The sequence below is a fragment of the Pan paniscus genome, chromosome 4 (genome assembly GCF_029289425.2).
Source record: "Pan paniscus chromosome 4, NHGRI_mPanPan1-v2.0_pri, whole genome shotgun sequence".
NCBI lineage: Eukaryota > Metazoa > Chordata > Mammalia > Primates > Hominidae > Pan > Pan paniscus.
The window spans coordinates 50,924,052-50,943,902 of NC_073253.2; the positions used below are offsets into that span (position 1 = coordinate 50,924,052).

Genomic DNA, 19,851 nt, shown 5'->3' on the forward strand with positions numbered 1-19,851 from the left:
TTTATCAAAGCCTAATTGACCAGGGTAAAGAAAAATACCCAATTCTAGCCCATTCTAGTTATCCTTTCTTATTTAAAGGGGTCGGAGGAGGATTGAGAAGCACTGATGGAGTTGACAGCACAGGGGCATAGGCTTACGAAGAAAGTGAGACCTAATTATAAGACTATAAAATGCCTTTCTTCACACCTTACCATAGCCACTGAAGGCCTATTTACTGGAGTACAATTTATGTAATACATTCTGTCTGGCTTTCAACAAAAATTATAAAGCATACTAAAAGGCAAAAGGCACAGATTAAAGAGATAGAGCAAGCACCAGAACTAGACTCACATATGGCAGAGATATTGGGGTTAGCAGGAATTTAAAACAACTATGATTAATATGCTAACGGAAAAAGTAAATAACATGTAAGAACAGATGGGTAATATAAGTAAAGAGATAGAGATTCTAAGACAGAATCAAAAAGAAATGCTAGCGATTAAGGCACTCTAATGGAAATGAAGAATGTCTTTGATGAGCTCATTTGTGGATTGAATATAGTTGCAAAAAGAATCTCTGAGCTTTGAAAATATATTAATAAAAGCTTCCAAAACTGAAAAGTAAAGAAAAAAAAGGAATGGGAAAAAGAGATCAGAATATCCAAGAATTGTGAAACAACTACAAAAGGTGTAACATAAATGTAAATGGAATACCAGCAGAAGAAAGATTAAAGGGAACAAAAGAAATATTTGAGACAAAAACAACCAAAAATTTCCCCCAAATTAATGGCATGACCAAATCACCAATCTAGGAAACTCAAAGAACACCCAGCCAAGATAAATGCCAAAAAACTAAACCCAGGCATATCATATACAAACTGCAGAAAATTAAAGAAAAATTCTTGAAAGAAGCCAGAGGGGAAAAACACCTTACCTATAATATAAAAGCAAAGATAAAAATTCAGTTCAACTTCTCAGATACCATGTGCAATGGGTTGAATGTTTATGTTCCTTCAAAATTCATGTTGACATAGTAACCCGTTAAGTAATGTTACCAGGAGGTGGGGCCTCTGGGAGATGATTAGGTCACAAGGGCAGAAGCCTTGTGAAGGTGAATAGTGCCCTTATTTAAAATAAATAAATAAATAAATAAACAAACAAACAAACAGAGAGATCTCTCACCTCATCCACCATGTGAAGTAACAGTGAGAAGATGGCTGTCTAAGAGGGAAATAGGCCTTCACCTAACTCCATATCCACCAGTGCCTTGATGTTGGACCTTCCAGCCTTCAAAATTGTCAGGAATAAATGTCTGTTGTTTGTAAACCACACAGTCTGTGGTAGTTTGTTATAGAAGCTCAAACAGATTAAGATAGCATGCAAATGAGAAGAGGATGCAGTGTAACGTTTAAAGCATTGAGATAAAAAACCACCAACCTAAAATTCTGTACCCTGAAAAATAACATTTCAAAAATGAAGGAGAAATAAAGACTTCCTCAAACAAAATTTAAACAGAGGAAATTTTTGTAGTTCTCCTGCCTTGCAACAAATGTTTTAAAAAGTTCTTCAGAGAGAAGGAAAATAATATAAGCCAAAAACCTAGATCCAAGTAAAGAAAAAAAGTAGATTGGAGAAGAAATAAGTGAAGGCAAAATGAAAACTTTTATTTTTCTTATTCTTAATTGATCTAAGAGACAATAGTTTGTTCAAAATAATGATAGCAGCAATGTATTTGATTGTGTGTAGCATATATATTTACTTATGTATGAAATAAATTACAGCAATAAGAGAGAGAAGGGAGGAACTAGAATTATTTTGTTAATATTATGATGAACTTGCGCTACTGTGAAGATATATAGTGTTATTTGAAAGTGGACTTGGATTAGTTGTAAATATATATTACAAACTCAATGAATAGCAAACAGTAACAAATATAGTATTTATGACTCCAAATATATAAATAATCACTTTAAATGTGACAGGCCTAAATATACCATTTAAGAGACCAAGATTGGACTAGAGCAGATCAAAATGCGAGACCCATTTATATGTTGTTTATAAGAAACGTACTTCAAATACAAAGAAACATATACTTTAAAAGTAAAGGGATGAAGAAACATATATCTTGGTAAAACTAATCAAAGGAAAATGGGAAACAGAAATTTTGCATGTTACTGAAATTACACTGCTATAAATTCAAATTACAGTGTTACACAAAATAAAATGAGAAAATAAACGTTACTACAAAAAGAAAATAGAAAACCTACAAAACTGCAGCTAAACACAAAAGAAGACAATAATTTCAGACAGAGCAGACTTCAGAGCAAGAATTATCAACAATAAACATTGACATTACATAATTAAAAAGGGTTCAATTCTCCAAGACAACACAACAATCTTTAATGTTTATGAACTCAACAACAAAACATCAAAATATGTGAGGCAAAAACTGACCGAATAATAAAGAGAGATATATGAATCCACTATTACAGTAGGATACTTCAGTGCCCCCTATCAGAAATAGATACTTCCAGCAGGCAGAAAAATCAGTGAGGAAATAGTTGAACTCAACAGCACCATAAATCAACTAGATATAATCAACATCTATAGACTACGTCATCCAACAACAGCAGATTACACATTATTCTCAAACTCAAATGAAACATTCATAAAGCTAGAGGAAACTCTGAACTGTAAAGCACACACATTAACAAATTTAAAAGAATAGAAATTATACAATATCTGTTATCAGAGCACAATAGAATTAACCTGGAAATAAATAACAGAAAGATAGCCAAAAACTTCCAAAATCTTTGGATATTAAATGACTCACTTTTACATGACGTATTTGCTATAGTTTAGATGTCTGTCCTCCCCTAAACCTCATGTTGAAATTTGATCCCTGATATGGTTTGGTTGTCTCCCCACCCAAATCTCATCTTGAATTGTAACTCCCACAATTCCCACATGTCATGGGAGGAACCCAGTGGGAAGTGATTGAAATATGGGGGCAGATCTTTCCTGCACTGTTCGTATGATAGTGAATGAGTCTCATGAGATCTGATGGTTTTAAAAATGGGAATTTCCCTGCACAAGGTCCTCTCTTGTCTGCTGCCATGTAAGACATGATTTGTTCCTCCTTGCCTTCCGCCATGATTGTGAGGCCTCCCAGCCATGTGGAAATGTAAATCCATTAAGCCTCTTTCTTTTGTAAATTGCCCAGTCTCGGATATGTCTTTATCAGCAGTGTGAGAACAGACTAATACAGTAAATTGGTACCAGGAGTAGGGTGCTGCTGTAGATACCTGAAAATGTGGAAGCAACTTTGGAACTGGTTAACAGGCAAAGGTTGGAACAGTTTGGAGGGCTCAGAAGAAGATAGAAAAATGTGGGAAAGTTTGGAACTCCCTAGAGACTTGTTGAATGGCTTTGACAAAAATGCTGATAGCAACATGGATAATAAGGTCCAGGCTAAGGTGGTCTCAGATGAAAATGAGGAACTTGTTGGGAACTGAAACAAAGGTGAGTCTTGTTATGTTTTAGAAAAGAGGCTGGTGATATTTTGCCCCTGACTTAGAGATTTGTGGAACTTTGAACTTGAGAGAGATAAGTTAGGGTATCTGGTGGAAGAAATTTCTAAGCAGCAAAGCATTCAAGAGATGACTTGAGTGCTGTTAAAGGCACTCGGTTTTAAAAGGAAAACAGAGCAAAAAAGTTTGAGAAATTTGCAGCCTGACAATGTGATAGAAAAGAAAATCCCATTTTCTGGGGAGAAATTCAAGCTGGCTGCAGAAATTTGCATGAGTAACAAGGAGCCAAATGTTAATCCCCCACACAATGGAGAAAATGTCTCCAGGGCATGTCAGAGGTCTTCACATCAGCCCCTCCCATCACAGACCCAGAGGCCTAGGAGGAAAAAATGGTTTTGTTGGCCAGGCTCAGAATCCCTCTGCTGTGGGCAGTCTAGGGACTTGGTGCCCTGCATCTCAGCTGCTCCAGCCATGACTAAAAGGGACCAAGGTACAGCTTGGGCTATTGCTTCAGATGGGGGAAGTGCCAAGCCTGGCAGCTTCCACATGGTGTTGAGCCTGAAGGTACATAAAAGTCAAGAATTGAGATTTGGGAACCTCCCACTAGATTTCAGAAGATGTATACAAATGCCTGGATGCCTCAACAAAGGTTTGCTGCAGGGGCAGGGCCCTCATGGAGAACCTCTACTAGGGGACTGCAGAAGGGAAATGTAGGGTTGGAGCCCCCACACAGAGTTCCTACTGGGGCACCACCTAGGGGAGCTGTGAGAAGAGTGCCACTGTCCTCCAAACCCCAGAATTATAGATCCACCAACACCTTGCACCATGCTCCTGGAAAAGCTGCAGACACTCAGTGTCAACCCATGAAAGCATCCAGGAGGAAGGCTGTACCCTCCAAAGCCACAGAGGTGGAGCTGCCCAAGATGATGGGAGCCCACCTCTTGCATCAGTGTGTGGGATGGCTGTATTTACCCAATTCCTGTACCCCCCATTGCATCTAGGAAGTAACTAACTTGCTTTTGATTCTACAGACTCATAGGCAGAAGAAACCTGCCTTGTCTCAGACAAGATGTTGGACTGTGGATTTTTGAGTTAATGCTGAAGTGAGTTAAGACTTTGAGGGGCTGTTGGGAATGCATGATTGGTTTTGAAATATGAGGACATGAGATTTGGGAGGAACCAAGGATGAAACGGTATGGTTTGGCTGTGTCCACACCCAAATCTCATCTTGAATTCTAACTTCCACAATTCCCACATGTCATGGGAGGAACACAGTGGGAGGTGATTGAATTATGGGTGTGGATCTTTCCTATGCTGTTCTCATGATAGTGAATGAGTCTCACGAGATATGATGGTTTCAAAAACAGGGGTTTTCCTGCATAAGCTCTTCTCTTCTCTGCCACCATGAAAAATGTGACTTGTTCCTCCTTGCCTTCTGCCACAATTTGAGGCTTCCCCAGCCACATGAAACTATAAGTCTATTAAGCCTCTCTCTTTTGTAAATTGCCCAGTCTCAGGTATGTCTTTATTAGTAGCATGAAAACAGATTAATAAATTCCCAACGTTAGAGGTGGGGCTTAATGGAGGATATTTGGTCATGGGGGCAGATCCCTCATGAATCCATTGAGAGTGAGTGAGTTCTCACTGTAATAGTTCCTACAAGAGCTTGGCATTAAAAAAGAGCCTGGCACATCCCCCCACCCTTTTCTTCCTCTCCTGCCATGTAATCTCTACACACACTGGCTCTCTTTCACCTCCTATCATGAAGGGAAACAGCTTGAAGCCCTCACCAAAATCCAATAGATATGAGCGCTATACTTCTTGTACAGCCTAAAGAAACATGAACTAAATAAATGTCTTTTCTTCATAAATTAACCATCCTCTTTATGTATAGCAACACAAAATGGACTAAGACATCATGGATCAAAAAATAAATCTCAAGGAAAACTTCAAAACATTTTGAACTAAATGAAAATAAACATATAATTATCAAACTTTGTGGATGTAGCAAATCAGTGCTTTGCAAATTTTCTAACATTAAAATGTATATGTTAGAAAATAATAAATATTTCAAATCAATAATCTAAGCTTCTACCATAGGAAACCAGAAAACAAGGCAAATCAATTCCAAAGCAAGCAGATGAAACAAACTAATAAAAATTACAGCAAAAATTAATAAATTAAAGACAGAAAATCAATGAAGAAAAGTCAATGAAAGCAAATGTTGGTTCTTTGAAAAGATCAGCAAAATCAACAAACCTCCAGCCAGACTAAGAATAAAAAGAGAAGACACAAATAACTAAGATTGGAAATGAAAAAGGAGACATAATCACAGATCTCATGGACACTAAAAAGATAATAAAGGAATATTATTAACAACTCTATGTCCCCCAAAATTGATAATCTAGATGAAATGAACCAATTCCTTAAAATACACAATCTGCCAAAATTCTCACAGGAAAAAACAGACAGCCTGAATGGGCCTTTATCAATTAAAGAAATTGAATCAATAACTAGTAACCATCCCAAACAGAAAATCTCTTGCCCAGATGGATTTGTTAGCAAATTCTAACAAACATTTAAGAGAAATTATATCAATTCAATAACTGCCAGAATGTAGAAGCAGAGGGAATAATTCCTAACTCATGTTATGAGGTCAGCATTACTCTGATATTAAAACCAAAGATATCACAAGAAAACCACAGACAAATATCCTCATAAAGATGCAAAAATCCTCAAAGTAAATAGCAAATTGAATCCAACAATTTATGAAAAGAATTATATACCATAACCAAGTGGAATTTATTCTAGGAATGCAAGGCTAGTTCAACATTCAGTAATTAATTAATGTGATCTATCACATCAATAGCCTCAAGGAGAAAATCACATCATCATTTTAATAAGCATATAAATAGCATTTGACAAGATTGAACACTCATTGATGATAAAAACCCTCAGCAAAGTAGGAATAAAGAGAAATTCTTCAATTGGATAAAGAACAGCTACAAAAAATGTACAGCTAACACCATATTAATACTTAATAGGGAAAAGGAGAAGTTTTCCCAAAAAGATCAGAAACAACACAGGGAGATTTTCTCTTAATACTCCTTTAAAACATTATACTGGAAGTCCTAGCTAATTCAGTAAGACAAGAAAAGGAAAAAATGTTATGCTAATTGGGAAGGAAAACATAAAACTGTCTCGGTTTACCAGTGACATGATTGTATATGTAGAAAATCCTAAAGAATTCATCAGAAAAAAAAATCTCCGGGAACTAATAAGCAATTACAGCCAGGTTATGGGATGCAAGGTTAATATACAAAAGTTAATTGCTTTCTAACATATCAGCAATGAACAAGTGGAATTTGAAATTTAAAACATACTATTATTTGCATTGGCATCCCCAAAAGTGAAACACTTAGGCATAAACATAACAAAATATGTACAGAATCTGTATAAAGAAAACTACAAAACTCTAATGGAAGAAATCAAAGAACTAAATAAATAGAGAGATATGTCATGCTCATGGATAGAAAACTCAATATTGTCAAAATGTTCATTCTCCCCAACTTGATCTATAGATTCAATGCAATCCTAATCAAAATTCTAAAAAATTATTTTGTAGCTATTGTCAAACTAGTTCTAAAGTTTCTTCTGAGATTCAAAACACCCAAAATAACCAAACAAGATTGAAGAAAAAGAACAAAGTCAGAGAACTGTCACAATCTGACTTATAGACTTACCATAAAGCTACAGTAACCAAAACAGTGCGATATTGGTTAGAGAATAGGTAAATAGATCAAGGAAACAGAATAGGAAACAAAACTAGACCTATATAAATATAGTCAACTGGTCTTTGACAAAGTAGAAAAGGCAATAAATTGAAGAAAAGATAGTCTTTTCAACAAATGGTGCTATGATAGAACAGCTGAACATCAATATTAAAAAACAAGAAAAACAATCCAGACAAAAACCTTATATCCTTCACAAAAATTAACTCAATATACATTACAGACCTAAATGTAAAATGCAAAACTACAAAACTACCATGAGATAATATAAGAGAAAAATCTAGATAACCTTGGGTATGGCAATGACTTTTTTTTTTTAAATTCAATTTATATTTCAGATACAGGGGTTATATTTGCAGGTTTGTTACGTATTGTTAAATATTGCATCCAGGTAGTAAGCATAGTACCCATTAGGCAGTTTTTCAAACCCTCCCCCACAACTAGTCCACAGTGTATCCAATAGGTAGTTTCCAACCCTCCCCCTTCTAGTAGTCCACAGTGTCTGTTGTTCCCATGTTTGTGTCCATGTGTGTGCTCAATGATTAGCTCCTACTTATAAGTGAGAATCTGTGGTATTTGATTTTCTGTTCCTGTATCAATTCACTTAGGATTATGGCTTCCAGGTTCATCCATGTTGCTGCAAAGGGCATGATTTCATTCTTTTTATGGCTGTGTTGTAGTCCATGCTGTATAAATATCACATTTTCTTTATCTAATCCATCATTTGTGGGTACCTAGGTTGACTTCATATCTTTGCTATTGTGAATAGTGTGGTAATGAACATACAAATGCCTGTGTCTTTTCCGTATAATGATCTATTTTTCTTTGGGTTATGATGTGATTTGAATTTGTGTCCCTGCCCAAATCTCATGTTGAATTGCAATCCTCAATGTTGGAAAAGGGGCCTGGCGGGAGGTGATTGGATCATGGGGGCAAACTTCCCCCTTGTTCTCATGACAGTGAGATAGTGAGTGAGCTCTCATGAGATCTGTATTTTTTTAAAGTATGTAGCTCCTCCCCCTGTGCTTTCTTCCCCCTTCTCCAGTCATGTAAGACGTACCTCTTTCCTCTTTGCCTCCTGCCATGATTGTAAGTTTCCTGAGGCCTCCTCAGCCATGCTTCCTGTACAGCCTGCAGAACCACGAGCTGATTAAACCTCTTTTGTTTATAAATTACTCAGTCTCAGGTCATTCTTTATAGCAATGTGAGAACAACTCACATTGAAGTTGTTCAATGTGAACAACAGGTTATATACTCAGTAAGGGGATTGTTGGGTCAAATGGTAGTTCTGTTTTAAGTTCTTCAAGAAATCTCCAAACTGCTCTCCGTAAGAGCTGAACTAATTTGCATTTCCACCAAAAGTGAATAAGTGTTCCTTTTTCTCTGCAGCTTCACCAACATTTGTTGTTTTTTGACTTTTTAATAATAGCCATTCTGACTGGTATGAGATAGTATCTCATTGTGGGTTTTGACTTGCATTTCTCTGATGATTGGTGATGATGAGTATTTTTTCATGTTTGCAGGCCACTTGTCTTCTTCAGGAAAGTGTCTTTTCACACACTTTGCTCATTTTTTAATGGGGTAATTTGGTTTTTGCTTGTTGATTTGTTTATGTTTCTTATAGATTCTAGATATTACATCTTTGTTAGATGCATAGCTTGTGAATATTTTCTCTCATCCTACAGGTTGTCTGTTTACTCTATTAATAGTTTCTTTTGCTGTGCAGAACTCCTTAATTAGGTTCCACTTGTCAATTTTTGTTTCTGTTGCAATTACTTTTGAGGACTTAGACAAAAATTCTTTGCCAAGGCTTATGCTTAAAAGGGTATACCCCGGGTTCTCTTCTAGGATTTTTAAGGTTTGGGGTCTGACATTTAAATCTTTAATTCATCTTGAGTTAATTTTTGTATATGGTAAATGTAAGGGTCCAGTTTCATTCTTCCACACATGGCTAGCCAGTTATCCCAGCACCATTTGTTGAATAGAGAGTCCTTTCCCCATTGATTGCTTTTGTGGGCCTTGTTAAAGAGAAGATGGCTCTAAGTATGCAGCTTTATTTCTGAGTTTTCCATTCTGTTCCACTGGTCTATGTGTCTGTTTTTGTACCAGTACTATGCTGTTTGGGTTACTTTATAGTATAGCTTGAAGTCAGGTGGTGTGATTCCTCTGACTTTATTCTTTTTGCTTAAGATTGTCTTTGTTATTTAGGCTCTTTTTTGGTTCCACATGAATTTTAAAATAGTTTCTTTTTTTTCTAATTCTGTGAAGAATGACATTGGTAGTTTGATAAAGACAGCATTGAATCTGTACATTGTTTTGGGCAGTTCATTGGCCATTGGCAGTAAAATTGGCCATTTTAATGATATTGATTCTTCCTATCCAGGAGCACGGAATTTTTTTTCATTTATTTGTGTTGTCTCTGATTTCTTTCAGCATTGTTTTGTAGTTTTCCTTGTAGATATCTTTCACTGCCTTGGTTAGCTGTATTCATAGGTATTATATTTTCTTCATGACTATTGTAAATATATTGTGTTCTTGATTTGACTCTTAGCCTGGATATTACTGGTGTATAGAAATGCTGCTGGTTTTGTACATTGATTTTGTATCTTTAACCTTACTAAAATTGTTTATCCATTCTAGGAGCCTTTTGGCAAAGTATTTAGGGTTTTCTAGGTATAGAATCATATTTTCAGTGAAAAGAAAGAGTTTGACTTTTTCTTTTCTTATTTGGATGCTTTTATTTCTTTATCTTGCCTGATTGCTCTGGCTAGGGCTCCCAGTACTATGTTGGATAGGAGTAATAAGAGTGGGCAAACTTGTATTATTCCAGTTCTAATGGGGAATGGTTCCAACTTTTGCACATTCAGTATCATGTTGGATGTGGATTTATCATAGATGGCTTTTATTATTTTAAAACGTGTTTATTTGACTCATAGTCTGTTGAAGGTTTTTATCATGAAAAGATGTTGTAATTTATTAAAAGCTTTTTCTGTGTCTATTGAGATGATCATATGGTTTTTTGCTCTTAATTCTTTTATGTAGTAAATCATATTTATGTATTTACATTTGCTAAGCCAGCCTTGCATTCCAGGAATGAAGTCTATTTGATCATGGTGTATTAACTTTGTAAAGTGCTGCTGGCTTCGGTTTGCTAGTATTTTGTAAATGATTTTTGCATCTATGTTTATCATGGATATTGGCCTGAAGTTTTCTGTTTTCATTGTGTCTTTGCCAGATTTTGGCATTAGGCTAATGTTGGCATCATAGAATGAGTTAGGGAGCAGCCCCTGTTCCTTGATATTTTTGAATAGTTTCAGTAGGATTGGTACTATTTCTTCTTTGCACATCTGATAGAATTCAGCTCTGAGTCCATCTGGTCCCAGACTTTTTTTGGTTGGTAGGTTTTTTATTCCTAATTAGTGCTTGATATTGGTCTATTCAGGGTTTCAATATCTTCCTGATCCAGTCCTGGGAGATTGTATGTTTCCAGGAATTTATCCATTTCCTCTAGATTTTCTAATTTGTGTGCATAGGATTTTCATAGTACTCTCTGAGAATCTTTTGTATTTCTGTGGGATTGGTTGTAATGTCATCTTGGTCATTTCTGATTGTATTTATTTGGATCTTCACTTTTATCTTTGTTAATCTAGCTAGAATCATATCAATCTTGTTTACTTTTTTCAAAAAACCAATCCTTGGTTTCATTGCTCTTTTATATGGATTTTTACAACTCAATTTTGTTCAATTCTTCTTTGGTTTTAGTTATTTTTTTTCTGCCACCCTTGGGGTTGGTTTGGGTTTTTCTCTAGTTCCTTTGGGTGCAAAATTAGATTGTTAATTTGATATTATTCTAACTTCTCAATGAAGACATTTAATGCTATAACCTTTCCTCTAAACATTGGTTTAGCTGCATCCCAAAGGTTTTGGTAAGCTGTGTCCTTATTTTCATTAATTTCAAAAACATTTTTTATTTCTGTTTTAATTTTGGTGTTCACCCAGGAGTTATTCAGGAGCAAATTGTTTAATTTCCATGAATTTGTGTAGTTTTGAGAGATCTTCTTGATATTAATTTCTGTTTTTATTGCACTATGGTCTGAGAGTGTGCAAGGTCTGGTTTAATTTTTTTAATTTATTGAGATTTGCTTTATAACCAAGATGTGATCAATCTTAGAATATGTTTCATGTGGAGATGAGAAGAATGTATATTCTGTGGTTGCTAGGTGGAGTGTTCTGGAATGTCTGTTATGTTCAATTGATCAAGCATTGAGTTTAAATCCAGAGTTTTTTTGTTAGTATTCTGCCTTGATGATCTGTCTAATGCTGTCAGTGGAGTGTTGAAGTCTCCCACTATTATTGTGTGGTATTTTAAGTCTTTTCATAGGCCAAGAATAACGTGTTTTATTAATCTGGGCCCTCCAGTGTTGCGTATGTATATATTTAGGATAGTTAAGTCTTCTTGTTGGGTTGTACCCCTATTATTATGTAATGCCCTCCTTTGTCCATCTTAATTTTTACTGGTTTAAAATCTATTTTATCTGATATAAGAATAGTGACTCCTGTTGTTTCTTGTTTTGTGTTTGTATGGTAGATCTTACTCTATCACTTTACTTTTAGCCTGTGGGTGTCATCACTTGTGAGATGGATCTGTTGAAGACAGCAGATGGTTGGATATTCTTTTTATCCAGCTTGCCATTATATGACTCTTAAGTGGGGCATTTAGCCAATTTATATTAAGGATTGGTATTGATATGTGAGATTTTGATCCTATCATCATGTTGTTAGCTAGTTATTGTGTAGACTTGATTATATGATTGCTTTATAGCGCCTATGAGCTGTGTGACTAAGCATGTTTTTGTGGTAACTGGTGTCATTTTTTGGTTTCATGTTTAGCATTCCCTAAAGGACTGGTAAGACTGGCCTAGTTGAGATGAATTCCCTCAGTGTTTGCTTGTCTGAGAAGGATCTTATTTCTCCTTCACTTATAAGCTTACTTTTGCAAGATATGAAATTCTTGGTTGGAATTTCTTTTCTTTAAAGATGCTGAAAATAGGCCCCAAGTCTTCTTGTTTTTAAGGTTTCTGCTGAGAGGCCTGCTGATAGCCTGATGGGGTTCCTTCTCTATATGACTTGACCATTCTCTCTAGTGGCCCTTAAGAATTTTTCTTTTGCATTGATCTTGGTGAATCTAATAACTATGTGCCTTGGGGAAAGTCATATTCTATAGTATCTAGCCAGGGTTTTTGGATTTGCATGTAAACCTTCAACCTTTCTAGCAAGATTAGGGAATTTTTTATGGACTATATCCTCAAATATATTTTTTGAGTTGTTTATTCTCTTTCATTCTCTCTCAGGAATGCCAATGAGTCACAGATTTGGTCTCTTTACATAATTCCATATTTCTCAAAACTTTTATTCATTTTTAAAATTCTTTTTTCTTTATTTTTGTCTGACTAAGTTGATTCAAAGGACCAGTCTTTGAGCTCAGAAATTCCTTCCTTAGCTTTGTCTATTAGGGTGTTAATACTTCCGAGTGTATTATGAAACTCTGGTAGTGAAATTTTAGCTCTAGAATTTCGGTTTTCTTCTTTCTTGACTATTCCATTTTTCAGCTCTTGGATCATTTTACTGGATTCCTTGAATTGCCTGGATTGGCTTTCAACTCTCTCCTGAAACTTCGTGAGCTTCCTTGTCATCCAGATTCTGAATTCTATATCTGTCATTTCAGTTATTTCTGATTCATTTAACTATTTCTTGTGTACTAGTGGGCTTCTTTGGAAGTAAGAGGACATTCTGGCTTTTTGAAGGCAATGACTTTTTAGATATGACATAAAGGCATGTTCCTAGAAAATAATAACTGACACACTGAAATTCATTAAAACTTAACACTTGTGCTCTATAAAAGACTGTGTCAAGAGAATAAGAAGACAAGCAATGGACTTTGGGTGACAATAATGTATCAATATATGTTTATCAATTGTAAAAAATGTACCACTCTGGTATGGGATATTGAGAGTGGGGGAGACGGTGGGGGACAGGCAGGGAAGGGATATGTGGGAACTCTATTTTTCACTCAATTTTACTGTGAACCCAAAACTTCTATCAAACTTAAGTCTATTTTTAAAAACCACTATTATGGAAAACCACATAGGTAAACAAAGGTTTAAAATTCAACTTGAAGCTATAAAGGGCTCAAGGTATATCATGTTCTTAGATAAGAATATTTAGTATCATAAAATTAAATCTCTATAAGTTAAACTACAAATATAACACAATCCCAGTAAAAAATACCAACAGGATTTTTAATTACACAAACTGTTTTATATATATATAAAACAGAAAGCATTAATAACCAGAAAAAATCTATGAAAAAAAGAGTAATAAAAGAGATGGCTGGGCATAGTGGCTCGCACCTATAATCCCAGCACTTTGGGAGGTTGAGGGGGACAGGTCACAAGGTCAGGAGATCGAGACCATCCTGGCTAACACAGTGAAACCCCATCTCTACTAAAAATACAAAAAAATTAGCCGGGCATGGTGGCAGGCACCTGTAGCCCCAGCTACTCGAGAGGCTGAGGAAGGAGAATGGCGTGAACCCGGAAGGTGGAGCTTGCAGTGAGCCGAGATCGCACCACTGGGCACTCCAGCCTGGGCAACAGAGCGAGACCCTATCAAAAAAACAAAGTGGTATTCTACATTCTCTTTATGTATTAATATCAAATCCTCTTTAAGACAAAATAACTAAAGCAGTGTGGTGATTTTGCATGAACAAAATTTCAAACCAATAGAAGAGAATAAAAAGAGTAGAAATAAACTCAAATCTATGTGGTAATTCTGTAAATACTAAAAATGATCTCACATTAGTAAGGTGATGCTAGATTTTTATCTTTCAAAATATGATATTGGGGGAAAATGTAACCACCTGGAAAAATAATAAAGTTGGACATCTACCTAAAATTTTATAACATAATAAATTCAAATTAAATCAAAAATTTAAAATAAAAAGTAAAACTATAAAGGTACTGAATAGAGCCCTGGGAGACATCTTCTCTAATCTTTCAGTGGTATAGGCTTTTTCACCATGACACAAAACCTGGAGACCATAAAGTAAAATAAGGGTAAGTTCTGCTAAAATTTTAAATATTTGTTCATAGCGAACTCCACCACAGAAAAGTCAAAATACATGATTACCAAAAAGGTAGGGAGAAAAATCCACAATCAAAAGCAATTTCACAACACATGCACACACACCCACACACACACACACAAGCATACCTGCTTTTATTATTATATAATAGGCACTAGTCATCAATAAGAAAATATCGGCAACTCTTTAAGACAATATAAAAATTTTTTCATAAGAGAAATGAAATTTAAACTACTGATATATTTTACATATTAGAGTTGCAATGATAAAATGATTGATAATATTTATGCTATCCAGATTATATGTTAGAGGTTACAGGAACACTTGCATCTTGCTAGTTGGCGCACAGATCTATGATGGGTTTCAGCAACATCTATAAAAATTACAAATGTACATGCCCTTTTGCCCCACAATTCCAATTTTAGGAACCTATTTTACATATAAATGCACACATTCTACATATAAGTACATACATATTCTACATATACATTTATACAAAATGACCTACATACAAAGTTATATATTTTAATATTATTTCAGATAGCAATAGATTCAAAACAAACCAAATGTCACTAATAGGGAATTAGTTGAATAAATAAAAGAATATTCTGAAACTGTTAAGAATGCAGTAAAACAATTTTTTATCTACTGAGACAAAACAATCTCAATATAAGTTAAGTGGTAAAACAAGATACAGCATAGTGTGTATAGTATGTTTCCATTGTGTCAACAAGAGAGGAAAGAATATAAATGTTTGATTGTACTCTCCAGAAAGATTCATAAGAACACAATAACACAGGTTACCTGTGGGAAGCTGGAGACGGGTAGAAGGAGACTTTTCACACTCTACTCTTTTGTATATTTTACATTTTGAATTATGTGAATGCATTACCTGTTCCAAAAAATAAGTAAGTAGTTACATTTAACAAAAAATATTGCAAGAAGAGGAGGCTGCTTTCTCATTCCCTAGTTACATGTTACATTTTCTGGTGTGCACTTTCTGCTTATCTGAGGAAGATGAGGAAAGAAATGGTAAGAGAAGACCCAGCAGGGAGCAGTAGGAGCCTGGTAGGGCTGGGAAGCTTGAGACTCTCAGGGGCCAGTGAACTCGGAAGATGTCTTGAACAAGAGGCAGTAGTTGATGGAAGTCAGAAAGAGGTGGGGTCGGAGGCTGTCTCTGCCTTCAGAAGATTGTGTCAAGGGAGAGCCCAGGCCACCCATGGAGAAGCCTTTGCATACCACAATATCAGCCAATCCGTCTTAGCAGGAGACAAAGACCGCCAAGATAAACTAAATCTGCAGTTAAGTAACAGATGCTTTTCTTTCCATCATCTTCCTCTGCAAGGCAACACTCCAGGAGAAAAAGGGAGCCAGAAGATGGGTGAGAGAAAGAGAGAGAGGACAGATGATGCCCGTCTAAACATCCGGTCCCTTAGTCTAGTCCAGAGGGCAAAGAAAGAAGTAGATAAGCAGTAAAGTGGGCATGAGATGGAGATGTGGACCTTTTAATGGACCTTTCACTTATTATCTTTTTCAATACCTTGTTCATCTATGCAATACGTAAGTAAGATGTTAGTAATAAAGCTTGATAATGTAACAAATATCCATGAGGCCACTATCCAACCCAAGAACAAAAACATTACAATATCATTTTTAATTGTACTAAAATACACACAACATAAAATGTATCATTTTAACCATTTTTGAATGTATAGTTCAGTAGCATTAAGTAAATTCACATTGTTGTGCAACCATCACCACCATCCGTCTCCAGAATTCTTTTCGTCTTGTAAAACTGAAAATTTGTACCCATTAAACAATAATTCCCCATTCCTCCCTCGCCACTGCCCTGGAAACCACAATTCTACTTTCTGTCTCTATAAATTTGATTACTCTAGGTACCTAAAAAAAGTGTAATCCTAAAATATTTTTCTTTTTGTAACTGTCCTTTTTCACTTACTGTAATTCAAGTTTCATCCATATTGCAGCATGACCACAAAGTTTGGAAACCAGCCCAAAATATTACCAAGCCATAGGAAAAGGAGGATCCACAAAATACAGTTGATTTAAAAATGAATGCATTTCATGTTTGTGTCTCAACTAAGTACAGAGTCTTCTCAACAAATCAGTTGCTGCTGATATTTCTCCTGCTGATACATTTAATCCTGTGGAATATCAGCAGCAACTGGTTTGTTGAGCAAACTGGTCTGTCTGCTGAAGTCCAAAATTAACAAATACCCAGTCCTTTACAGAAATATTGCCATGTTCTTCTAGAATTTCTTTCTTTAAAAATAAAGAACCCTTTCTTTTCTAATTTGAAATGTCTATTTATAGTTTGAAAATCAGGCAAATACCTGTGCAGATGATAATGTCAGAAACTGTTTTCATCTCTGATAAGCCGAGTTTAAACAACTCTGTCTGAGGGAACATTCTTTGAGCTCGTTCCTCCTCCAATTATCTCTAAATAGACCTCAAAGCAAATGAAGATACTCTCACCATAGGTAACTTGCAGAAAATTTACAGATGCAGTCTTTTCTCTTTTTTGCTTTCCTCAATCATTGTCCTACTCATAACGAAAATCTTAAGTGAAATAGTTAAGTATCATATTTCAATACTCTCCTAAAGTAAAAACATGGAGATGGTAGAGTCAGCAAAAACTTTTGGAGTCAGCAAAAATTTAATGTGCACGTGCTCTGACATTGTTCATTAGGTATTCTGATTTTATATTTGCAGTAGGGGTAAAATTGCTCAACAATAAATATATAAGATTATGTCTAGAAATTTAGTATGTCCAAAGAGCCAGGCACAGTGGCTCTCACCTGTAATCCCAGCTACTTGGTAGGCTGTGGAGGGAGGATCACTGGAGTCCAGGAGTTTGAAACCAGCCTGGGCAACATAGTGAGACCTTGTGTCTAAAAAAATGGAAAAAAACATTAGGTGAGCATGATGGCACATGCCTATAGTCTAGTGGGGAGGCTAAGGAGGGAGGTTTGCTTGAGTTCAAGAGTTGAAGCCTGTAATGAGCTATGATGGTGCCACTCTACTCCAGCCTGGGTGACTGAGAAAGACCCCATCTCTAAAAAAATTGTGTGTATATACATACATATATATACATATATATATATACACACACACACACACACACACATATATTTTATATATATTGTATAAATATATATTATTTGGGTGTATATATTATATATAAGAATACTTATATTAATATATATATTCTTTGGATATAAAGAAATACATCCATAATCTCTCTGGTTTCTTTGTGCTATCAGAGATAGAATAAGTAACCATAAACTAGTTATCTACTGCTAAAGAAACAGATATCTTTATTTTGTGAGTCTATAAAGTTCAGAAAGAGGAAGGCCAAAGGCTACTGTCTTTCCAATAGTATAATATACAAAACACAAGAACACTTGTAAAAAGGGATTACTCCAGAAAAAAAGATCAAACAGTTCATTAAAATTCGTTTTATAAGATATCTTTCACAGATACTATGCTAACTTCTGAGAAATTTAACATCCTGTTGAGATCACAATGATCTGCAAGACAAAAGAGAAAGAAAATTATTTTATACGAAAAAGTACAACTAAATTATGAGACCTTTCAAGATTTGAAATTCAATTTATTTTTTCATATCAGAAAAATGAACTTTTTTGATCTGATGAGCTAATATATAATTCAATCTCTAGGTATAAGGTATAGTATTTTTTTCCTCAAGTTGTCCTTTAAGAACCTGATTTAGGCCAGGCATGGTGGCTCATGCCTGTAATCCCAGCACTTTGTGAGGCTGAGGCAGGTGGATCACTTGAGGTCAGGAGTTCAAGACCACCTGGCCAATGTGGCAAAACCCTACCTCTACTAAAAATATAAGAATCAGCTGGACATGATGGCACGCACCTGTAATACCAGCAACTCAGGAGGCTGAGGTAGGAGAATCGCTTGAACCCGGGAGGCAGAGGTTGCAGTGAGCTGAGATCACACCACTTGCACTCCAGCCTGGGGGACAGAATGAGACCCCGTCTCAGAGAGGCGGGAAAAAAACCTGATTCAGCAGTTCAGTTGGCTTGTTTTATTTTTCAGTGTCTTTAACACCTTGCACGCACAAACTTTCTAACTTTCCCCATTACAAGTGATGAAAAGCATTTTGATGACTTGTGCAGCAGTATCAGCAATGCACCATATTTGAAATTGGAAAAAGGAACTTCTTAGAGATAAACTTATTTGGACTTTACTGAAATGCACAGAGAGAGGAAATCTTCCCCACCCTCCTCCCTGAATAAGGTGATTTCGTTATGTTGTTTTTAAACAGACACTTTCCTGGAGACTCCCATCATTAATTAGGCTAATTTTACTGGGTGATGACCCTTCAAACTTGAATGGGAAGGGAAAGTCACAGGCTATTTCCTCATTTTTCCAAAACTCTTTTCCGAGTGTTACGATTTTAGAAATCAGAATGTGATTTGTTCTGAGGTGAAAATTAACTGAGAGTTCCTTGTGCCCATTATCTGCCTAGATGAACAAAGAAAGTCCTTCTCTTCCTTCACCATCATCATCACTACCATTAACTAAATAACAACTTATAGCAGGCATTGCCCTTTTAACATACTGCTTGCACATGTATGATCTAAAGTAAATTGCTCTCAGTTCTAGCTGCACCTTAGAACATCAAGAGCTTGTAAAAATACAGCTGCCCAGGTCTGCTACAGATCAATTGTTTTAGATTTTTTAAGGGTAGGACTTAGATGTCCGTATTTTTTACATTTCCCCAAGAGATTCTGAAGGACAGTGAATACTGAGAGTCCCTGAAAATTCAATTCTCACGAAAATCTTTGGGCAGACATTGTTATTAACCCTGGCCATCATTCAGGTTCAGGTCTGCATTCTTCTAAATATTATATTTTTAAACTATTTTTCTATACTATTGCCAAATAGCAGCAAGTACTTGGAATGGAAGCTACATTGACTCATGTCATATTCTTTCTAATCAAAACATGTAATATGTCTAAAATTTATAAAGTGCAGGAGAAAATTACCATTATAAAAGGGGTCATTTTCTTAATATTTTTAAAAGAGGAAAAATGGCCAGAGGATAAATAGGCTTTAAATTAATTCATCTGAGAACCAGCGAATACCATTAATAACTACCAGGACTTCAAGCACTTGGCCTTGGACTCCGGCTTTCAGTGTGTTTGTCATTTGTCATAATTAGAGTCACATTCTTAGTCACATCTAGCAGATAAAAGATATTGGCTGCAGGTAGCTAATTGTTGCAGTGAAACCAAGTAACTATTTGGAAGGCTGAGTTTCCGTGCTCCACAACGCAAGGTATTCCTATAAATAAACCTCTCTTCAGTTGCTCCCTTTACCATAAGCCCACCGCTAAAAAAGAATCTGTC

At 35.7% G+C, this 19,851-nt stretch overlaps 1 long non-coding RNA gene across 1 annotated transcript in view; it reads right to left on the reverse strand.

Annotated features, from left to right (window-relative positions):
• Window positions 1–17,890: 17,890 nt before the first annotated feature.
• LOC129397772 (uncharacterized) overlaps window positions 17,891–19,851 on the reverse strand; it is an 82,736-nt gene continuing 80,775 nt past the window's right edge. The window contains exons 3-4 of the long non-coding RNA XR_008625372.1: window positions 18,353–18,451; window positions 17,891–17,994 (exon numbers count right to left, since the gene is read on the reverse strand). This is a non-coding gene — a long non-coding RNA (uncharacterized LOC129397772). The remainder of the gene's footprint in view (window positions 17,995–18,352; window positions 18,452–19,851) is intronic.